The following is a 9,872-nucleotide window of genomic DNA, read 5'->3' as shown; positions in this document are numbered from 1 at the left end:
ACTGAGGTCTTAGTAAAACCAACTGAGAACATGGGCTTGGAAATGCCTTGAAAAAGATGTCACGTGTGATTCAGGGGAGGAAATGTCACTGCGGAATGGCTGCTGTAGGTGTCAGTGTTCGTTTTCCCCGACTACGTCTTCTCCCTGCCGAATCCTGACTTGGCCTTTCTGCATTTGCAGTCCTACCGTGAAGAAAGAGCAAGGTTCTCTCCACCTGCACTTGGAGGACAAGAAGTAGGAGGGGGACGGTGGATGACAGGTCTGGGGGTCTCAGCGCGGTCGATGTGGGGGGAGGTGGGAGTGTACAGGTGAGCAGGATGAGGGGGACACACAGGTTTCACCATGTGCTGAGCCAAGCTCTGGCCCCAGCTGTGCCAGTGACTCATGTGTGGCCTCAGGCAATTCATGTCCACTCTCTGGACTGGCACTTGTGACTCTTGGTTCCTCGGGCCCCCATCCCATGCCATGGTCCTCTGCTTGTGTGGCAAAGTCAGTGCATTGATCACCAAAGTGGTCTTTTCTGTTCCTCATTCTTTACATTCTCCACCACCTCTGGCCACAGGAACAACGATGTGGACCTCAAGTGTCACCAGTCCCAACTGAAGAGGAAGCTTCAGGTCCTTGTGATGGAGAAGGCAGCCTTGCAGCTCCCGATGAAGAAGCTCAAGACATCTAAGCTCCTGCCACAACAAGTGAGCGGCTGCAGCACAGGGTTTGGTTTTATGGGGGTGGGGTAGAGAGGGAGGTGACAGCCTGTCCGTTCTGCAGCCGCTCCCTTCATGGCTCACCCCCTGTGCTCTGGGCAGGTGCACACTTCAAGGAAGGAGCCTGGCCTGAGTCAGGTCCAGGAGCCAGAGACCTGTTAGGCCGATCTTTGCAGGTGGACAGGTAAGCTGGGGCTGGTGTGTCCTGGGAGCATGTGGGGGGAGAGAAAGAGGTGTGCACCTGCAGACGGCAAGTCTGCTCACCTGAGCCTCAGTGTCCCCATCTGCAAAGTGGGGTGTGGTGCCCACTGTCAGCCACCACAGTTGTTGTGAGCATAAGAATGTGAAGAAGTCTGTTTGAAAGTGGATTGAATGATTGACCATCATCTGGACATGAGGAATGATTAGAGAAGAAGCCATGGTCTGGGGTGAGGCTGAATTAAGAGCTGTGGGGCAAGAAGAGGGTTTTGTGCAGCTCCAGAGGCCAGAATCCCTCATCATCTGTTTCCTTTCTCAGCTGAGCCTCCACCCCCAGAGCCTCCAGCAGGGCCCAGCAAGGAAGAACGGGGGCCGCAGGTGGAGGCTGAGCAGCTGCAGAAGCAGCTGGAGAGCCTGGCGGGTCAGCTCCAGGCTCAGGTAAAGGACAACAAGGGTCTGAGCCACATGAACTGGGAGCAGGAGGAGTGGCTGGTGGAGCTGGAGCGGCTGCTGGGCTCTGAGACAAGCAGCACAGGCAGGTGCTGGAGGGCACGCAGTGCCACAATGCCACCGCCAGCTCGTGCTGACCCAGGCCTGTGAGCTCCAGGAGCAGCTGGCTGAGCTGTACTGGCTTCATCAGCCTGGTGCGCCACCCGCCCTGCCAGCCTGCCCTCCACACTTGCCCCCTGGGCCTTTGTTTCCCCACCTGTAAACTGGGGAGCTGGAGACCTCACAGGAAATGGTATTTGGGAAGGCACCTGTGAGCCAGTGCCCTGTGCCCCCTCCCTGTGCCATGGGTCTTCAGTGGCATCAGGGGGTCACCGATTGCTTCTCTCCATCCAGACCAATTGGAACATGGAGGTCCCCAGTGCTGCAGTTGGGGCAGCATGAGAAGACGGAGCTGGCAGAGAAACTGGGCCAGAAAAGAAAAAAAGATGAAAATCAGAAAACAAACAAAAAAGACAAGAAACTACGAAGAAGAAGGAGAAAACACCAAGATGAAAGAGAAAACACCTAAAGGGAGAAAACACCCATAAATGAAGAAAATACCCATCACTGGAAGAAAACACCCAGAACAAGGAGAAAACAACCCCCAAAAGGAAGAAAACTCCAAGCAGAAGAAAACACACCAAATAGGAAAACACCCCAAAGAGGAAATCACCCAAAAGAAGAAGAAAACACCTCAAAAATAAAGAAAACATATCAGAGAAGTAGAAAACAGCCACAACAAGAAGAAAACACCCCAAACACGAAAACCCCAACAAAAAGGAGAGAACCACAACATGAAGCAGAAAGCCCCCAAAGGAATAAGTCCCCAAAAGAAGACAACACCAACAAAAAGAACGCAAGAGGAGGAAGAAAAAAATCCCCTCCAAATAAGCAAACCCCAACAAAAAGAAGAAAACCCCATAAAAGAAGAAGAAGAGGAAAAAAAAAAAAAAAAAAAAAAGAACCCAAACAGAACAAAAGCCGACCAAAAAGAAAACTCCAGTTCCACCCGTGGCTCACTTGGAGAGCTTGGTGCTGACAACCCCAAGCCAAGGGTGAAGATCCCCTTACTGGCCATCTTTTTAGAACAAAATTTAAAAAACAAACAAACAAAAAACTCCAGCAGAAAGAAGAAAACCACCCATGAAAAGAACAAAAGCCCTCCCAAAAGAAAAAAATATACTCCCATGAAAACCCCCCCAAAAGCCCCAAAAGAAACCCCCACAAAACAAAACTCCAACAAAAAGAAGAAAACCAAAATAAGAGTGCCAAAAAGGGAGAAAACAGAAAAATACAAAAAACAAATTAACAACAAGAAAAACCCAGAAAAAAATACAAGAAAGAAGAAAAAAAGAAAGAAAAAATACCATAAAAGAGAAACCAAAAAAAAAAAAAAAAGACAAGAAAAAGCAAAGAAAAATGAACCAAAAAAAAAAAAAAAAAAAAAAAGAAAAAATACCAAAAAAGAGAAACCAAAAAAAAAAAAAAAGACAAGAAAAAGCAAAGAAAAATGAACCAAAAAAAAAAAAAAAAAGAGAGAGAGAGAGAAAAGCAGCAGGGTGCCCTTACCAGTAGTCAAGTCTCAGGGGCCTGCCTGTAGGGGAAGCCCAGTGCAATTGGTCCCTTGGGCAGGCCAGGCCAGGGGGCACTACGGTCAGGCCTGGGAAGGGGTCCTTTATTGCCAGGGCAGGCCAAGGAAGCACTTAGGGCAGGCCTGCCAGGCCAGGCAAGGCCAGGGGAGTCTTAGAGCCAGGGCAAGCCAGGGAGACCCTTAGCATGAAGACAGGCCAAGTGATCCCTGGACAGACCACTCAAGGGAGCACTTAGGGCATGTAGGGCTGCCCTTAGTGGCAGGGTGACCCTTTTGGCAGTGGTCCACTAGAGGCAGACCTGTAAAGGGCAGCCATGTGGCAGTCCAGGCCAGTGGGTTCCTTGGGCAGGACAGGACAGGCCGGCCCTCAGCGGTAGGAATCCCTTGGAGCATGCTTGACCAGGGCAGCCTTCAGTGGCAGGGGATGGCACAGGGGCCCTAGAGTCAGGCCAGGCCATGGGAGCACTTAGTGGAAGGCAAGCCCAGGCAGGGGCAGCCATATGGCCCATAGTACGAGGCTAGAACAGGCAACAAAGGCCTGGGCCAGACAGGCCCATAGTGCCAGGCCAGGGTGGTCCTGCAGAATCCTAGGGGGGATCCCAGGGGGGCTCTTAGCACCAAGACAGGTGAAAATGGCCCAGTGACAGGCCAGTCAAGTGGGGCACTTAGTGGCAGGGTGGCCCTTATGGCTGTGGTCTGCTAGGGGCCGACTAGTAATGGGGGGCCATATAGCAGAACAACTACAGGGTCCCTTGAGCAGGACAGGCCAGGCTGGCCCACAGCAGTAGGAGGCCCTTGGCAGCCTAGGGGCCAGGGCAGCCCTTAGTGGCAGGCGAGGGCGCAGGGGCCCTAAGGTCATTCCAGGCCATGGGAGCAATCAGTGGAAGGCAAGGCCTGGCAGGGGTGCCCGTAGCACCACGCCAAGACAGAGGTGGCTTATAGTGCTGGGCCAAGACAGGCCAGAAGGGTCCTAGGGACAACCGAGGACAGGCCACGGTGGTCCCTGGCTCTGGGTCAGGCTGGGTCAGACAGGCCCACAGTGCCAGGCCCACAGTGCCAGGCCAGGTCAGGCCTACAGGATCCTAAGGATAGGTCAGGCCAGGCCAGGGTGGCTCTGAGGCAGTGGGTCTCAGGTGCAGGCTTGGATAGGCCCACCCTTAGTGGCAATGGGGCCATCAAAAGGCCTGGCCGGGGAAGCCCTTAGTAGCAGGCCAGGAAACGCCAGAGGTGCCCTTAGTGGCAGGACAGGTGAGGCCAGGGGCTCTCTTAGAGGAAGACCAGGCAAGGCCAGGGGACCCTAGGGGGCTCTTTCTTTCTTTTTCTTCCTTCCTCCCTCCCTCCTCCCTTCACTAACCTTCACTAACCTTTGCTAACCTTCCCTTAACCTTCCCTAACCTTCACTAACCTTTGCTAACCTTCCCTAACCTTCCCTAACCTTCGCTAACCTTTGCTAACCTTCCCTTAACCTTCCCTAACCTTCGCTAACCTTTGCTAACCTTCCCTTAACCCTCCCTTAACCTTCTCTAACCTTCCTTTAACTTTCCCTAATATTCCCTAACCTTTGCTTAACCTTCCCTTAATCTTCTCTTACCCCTCCCATTTCCTCCCCCATTTCCTTCCTTCCTTTCTCTTTCTTTCTTTCTTTGCCTTTTCTTCCTTCCTTCTTCCCTTCTTTCCTTTTCTTTTCTTTCTTTCCTTTCTCTTTCTTCCTCTCTCTCTCTCTCTCTCTCCTCTCTTCTCTCTCTCTCTCTCTCTCTCTCTCTCTCTCTCTCTCTTTTTCTTTCTTGGGAGCCCTAGGGGACAGCAGGCCAGGAGAGCCCTTACTGGAAGGCCAGGCTAGGCCAGGCCAGAACAGGGGGCCACTTAGAGGCAGGTCAGTCCAGGCCAGGGGGGACTAGGGGGCTCTTTTCTTCCTTCCTTCCTTTCTGCCTTTTCTTTCTTTCCTTCCTTACATCCATCCTTCTTTATTTTTTTCTTTGGAGGCTCTTTGTTTCTTTCCTTCATTCCTTCTTTCCTTCATTCCTTCTTTCCTTCCTTTCCTTCTTACCTTCCTTTCCTTCCTTCCTTCCTTCTTTCTTAGGGGTCTGTTTCTTTCTCTCTCTCTCTCTCTCTCTCTCCTTTCTATGTTTCCTTCCTTCCTTCTAGCCCACCTATGTCCCTCCTGGCCTGCCCTGCCACTAACAGGCAGCAGGCCCTGGCCTGACCTCCCCTTGGGCCCCCAAGTAAGAAAGAGAGACCCCCCCACAGGGCACCCCCCAGCCTGGCCTGCCTCTAAGAGACACCCTGGCCTCACTTAGCCTGTCCTGCCACTAACGGTGCCCCTGGACTTTCCTGGCTTGCCACTAACGGTCCCTGGCCAGGCCTGCTAAGGGCCCCACTGCCACTATGGGTGAGCCTGACCAGGTGTAGAGAAGAGACCCACTGGTTGGGCCTGCCTCAGGTCTGTCCCAGCCTGACGTGGCCTGCCTGTAAGAGACCCCCAGGTCAGGCCATGCCAGTCCAGGGGGTCTCTTACACACAGGCAGGCAAGACCAGGGGGACCATAGCAGTAAGCAGGCCAAGGGGGCCGTCGGTCAGGCCATTCAAAGAGGGCCCTTAGTGGCAGCGCAAGCCATGCCAGGTGATCTCTTAGAGGCAAGCTGGGGCACTCTTAGCACCAAGACAGGCCAAGGTGGCCCAGGGACATGCCAGTCAAATGGGGCACTTAGTGGCATGGGTGCCATTAGTGGCAGGGGTGCCCTTATGGCTGTGGTCTGCTAGGGGCAGACTAGTAAAGGGTGGCCATATGGCAGAACAACCAGTGGGTTCCTTGAGCAGGACAGGCCAGACTGGTCCATAGCAGTAGGAGGCCCTTGGCAGCCTAGGGGCCAGGGCAGCCCTTAGTGGCAGGCGAGGGCACAGGGGCCCTAGGGTCAGGCCAGACCATGGGAGCACTTAGTGGAAGGCAAGTCCTGGAAGGGGTGCCCGTAGCACCAGGCCAGGACAGAGGTGGCTTATAGTGCTGGGCCAGGACAGGCCAGAAGGTTCCTGTGGACAACCCAGGACAGGTCAGGGTGATCCCTGGCTCTGGGTCAGGCTGGGTCAGACAGGCCCACAGTGCCAGGCCAGGTCAGGACTACAGGATCCTAAGGATAGGTCAGGCCAGGCCAGGGTGGCTCTGAGGCAGTGGGTCTCAGGTGCAGGCCTGGCTAGGCCCACCCTTAGTGGCAATGGGGCCATCAAAAGGCCTGGCCGGGGAAGCCCTTAGTGGCAGGCCAGGAAACACCAGAGGTGCCCTTAGTGGCAGGACAGGTGAGGACAGGGGCTCTCTTAGAGGAAGACCAGACCAGGCGAAGGGGACCCTAGGGGGGCTCTTTCTTTCTTTTTCTTCCTTCCTCCCTCCCTCCTCCCTTCACTAACCTTCACTAACCTTTGCTAACCTTCCCTTAACCTTCCCTAACCTTCGCTAACCTTCCCTAACCTTCGCTAACCTTCCCTTAACCTTCCCTTAATCTTCCCTTACCCTTCCATAACCTTCCCTTAACCTTTACTTAACCTTCACTTACCATTCCCTCCCTTAATCTTCCCTTACCCCTCCCTTCCCCTCCCCTGTTTCCTTCCTTCTTTCCTTCTTTATTTGGGGGCTTTCTTTTTCTTTCTTTCCTTTCTTTCTTTCTTTCTTTCTTTCTTTCTTTCTTTCTTTCTTCTTTCTTCTTTCTTTTCTTTCTTCTTTCCTTTCCTTCCTTCCTTCCTTTCTTTCTCTTTCTTTTCTTTCTTTCCTATCTCTTTCTCTTCTCTATCTCTCTCTCCTCTCTCTCTCTCTCTGTCTCTCTCTCTCTCTTTCTTTCTCTCTTTCTTTCTTTCTTTCTTTCTTGGGAGCCCTAAGGGACAGCAGGCCAGGAGAGCCCTTATTGGAAGGCCAGAACAGGGGGCCACTTTGAGGCAGGTCAGTCCAGGCCAGGGGGGACTAGGGTGTCTTTTTTCTTCCTTCCTTTCTGCCTTTTCTTTCTTTCCTTGCATCCTTCCTTCTTTATTTTTTTCCTTTGGGGGCTCTTTCTTTGTTTCTTTCCTTCTTTCCTTCCTTCCCTTCCTTCCTTCCTTCCTTCCTTCTTTGGGGTCTGTTTCTCTCTCTCTCTCCTTTCTTTCTATGTTTCCTTCCTTCTTCTAGCTCTCCTAGGTCCCTCCTGGCCTGCCCTGCCACTAACAGGCAGCAGGCCCTGGCCTGACCTCCTCTTGGGCCCCCAAGAAAGAAAGAAAGACCCTCCCCACCAGGGAACCCCCAGTCTGGCCTGCCTCTAAGAGACACCCTGGCCTCACTTGGCCTGTCCTGCCACTAACGGTCCCTGGCCAGGCCTGCTAAGGGCCCCACTGCCACTATGGGTGAGCCTGACCAGGTATAGAGAAGAGACCCACTGGTTGGGCCTGCCTCAGGTCTGTCCTGGTCTAAAATGGCCTGCCTGTAAGAGACCCCCAGGTCAGGCCATGCCAGTCCAGGGGGTCTCTTACACACAGGCAGGCGAGGCCAGGGGTGCCATAGCAGTAAGCAGGCCAAGGGGGCCATGGGCCAGGCCATTCAAAGAGGGCCCTTATTGGCAGGGCAAGCCATGCTGGGTGATCTCTTAGAGGCAAGCCGAGGGGCTCTTAGCACCAAGACAGGGCAAGGTGGGCTAGGGACATGCCAGTCAAGTGGGACACTTAGTGTCAGGGATTCCCTTATGGCTGTGGTTTGCTAGGGGCAGACTAGTAAAGGGTGCCCATATGGCAGAACAACCAGTGGGTTCCTTGGGCCAGGCCTGCCCATAGCAGTAGGAGGCCCTTGGCAACCTAGGGGCCAGGGCAGCCCTTAGTGGCAGGAGAGGGCACAGGGGCCCTTAGTGGCAGAGGAGGCCAGGACAGAATTGGCCCAAAGTGCCAGGCCGGGACAGGCCAGCAGTTCCCTTGGGACAGCCCAGGAGAGGTCAGGGGGTCCTTGGCTCTGAACCAGTCTGGGCCAGGCCAGCAGTGTCCTAGTGACAGCCCAGGCTAGGCTAGGGAAGCTCTTGGAGCACGTCAGGCAGGGCCAGGGCTTCCCTAGGAGCAGGCCATGCCAGGTTAGGGGGCACTTGGGGTAGCCCTGCCTGGCCAAGGGTGCCATAATGTCAGGTCAGCCCACCCTATGGGGTCCCTAAAGGAAGGCCAGGGCAGGGGACCCTAGGGACAGGCAAGGCCACTGGGCCTCTTAGTGCCAGTCCAGGCCAGGGAGGCCCTTAGCAGAAGTGGGGCTGTCAGCAGCAGGGGGGCCCAGAATAGTAGACCTGTCCATGGAGGCCCTTAGTGCCAAGTATTCTGTTACAGCCACAGAAAATTGGTTCCAGGAATGGGCTATTCCTCGTAGCAGACACTTGAAAATGTGGAAATGGCTTCGGAACTGGGTGTTGAGAGTTTGGAGGAGTTTGGAGGACTCAGAAGACAAAAAGAGGAGGGAAAGTTTGGAATGTCTTAGAGACTGTTTACATGGTGGTGAGCAGAACGCTTATGGAAATATGGATGGTAAGGACCATTCGAAGGAGGTCTCTGATAGAAATAAGGAGTTTATTGGAAACTGGGGCAAAGATCACCCTTGCTGTGAACGGGCAAAGAACTTGGCGGCATTGTGTCCGTGCCCTAGGACGGTGTGGAAGTTGGAACTTGAGAGCTGTGAACCAGAGTATTTGGTGGAAGAAAGTTCTAAGCAGCAAAGCATTAAGGGAGCTGCATGGCTACTCGTAAGAGCCTGCTCTGAGTTATGGCAGCAAAGGCGTGACATAAATCCAGAATTTAGAAGGGAAGCAGAGTGTAATGATTTGGAAAACTTGCAGCCTGGCCATGTGGTAGAGAAGAGAGCATTTTCAGAAGGAAAATTCAATGGTACTAAGATTAACACAAAAGAATGGGATTATCAAGAGAAGGGGAAAAGGCCCTGAAGGCCTTGCAGAAGCCTCTGGGGCCACCTCTTCCATTTCAGGCCCAAAGATCTAGGGAGACAAAATTGTCTTGGGGAACTGGCTTGAGGAGCCCTCCACAGACTCACTGCTCAGGGTCACCTTGTGAAACTGCTTCTAGAACCAGCACACCAGCTGCTTTGGCTGCTCCAGCTGTGGCTAAACTGACCCCAGGTGTGGCTGGACCCACAGCTTTGGAGAATACAAGCCAGAAGCCTTGGTGGGGTTCACGTGGTGTTAGGTCTTCAGGCTCACAGAATGCCTGAGCCCAGAAGGCTTGGGAGCCTCCACCCAGATTTCAAAGGACGTATGGGAAAGTCTGGGAGCCCAGGGAGAGATCTGTCACAGGGACAGAGTCACAGCAGACAGCCTTTGCTAGAGTAATGCCAAGTGGAAACGTGGGGTCGGAGTTGCAGCAGAGAAACTCCATCAGCACCATGTCCAGTGGGGCCGTGAGAGCAGGACTGCCATGGAGACACCAGACCTGTGGAGCTACAGAGTGGAGTGACAGCCTGGGATTGCTGAAGTGTGGCCTGCAACCAGGAAAGCCTGAGCAGAGCTGCCTGAGGACTTAGGGACCGAACCCCCACACCAGCGTGCAGAGGACATGGAACATGGACTCAAGGTAGATGACTCACCATCTGTGAGATTTAACGCCTGCCCTGCTGGGTTTTGGACTTGCTCAGAACCCAATACCCCTTTCTTTTGGCCTATGTGTCCCTTTTGGAATGGGAGGACGTACCCTATGTTTGTCCCACCATTGTATCATGGAAATAGATAAATTGTATTGATTTCACAGATGAGCCTTTGAACTTTAGACTCTTGAGTTAAAACACGTTAAGACTGTGGGGATGAAATGACTGTATTTGCATGTGAAAAGGACATGAGTTTTGGGGGGCCAGGGGCAGACCATGCCCAATTGTATTGATTAAAAATGGTGGTCAGGTGTAT

This window comes from Galeopterus variegatus, unplaced genomic scaffold (genome assembly GCF_000696425.1).
Source record: "Galeopterus variegatus unplaced genomic scaffold, G_variegatus-3.0.2 Scaffold5252, whole genome shotgun sequence".
NCBI lineage: Eukaryota > Metazoa > Chordata > Mammalia > Dermoptera > Cynocephalidae > Galeopterus > Galeopterus variegatus.
This window is presented reverse-complemented; position numbering follows the sequence as displayed.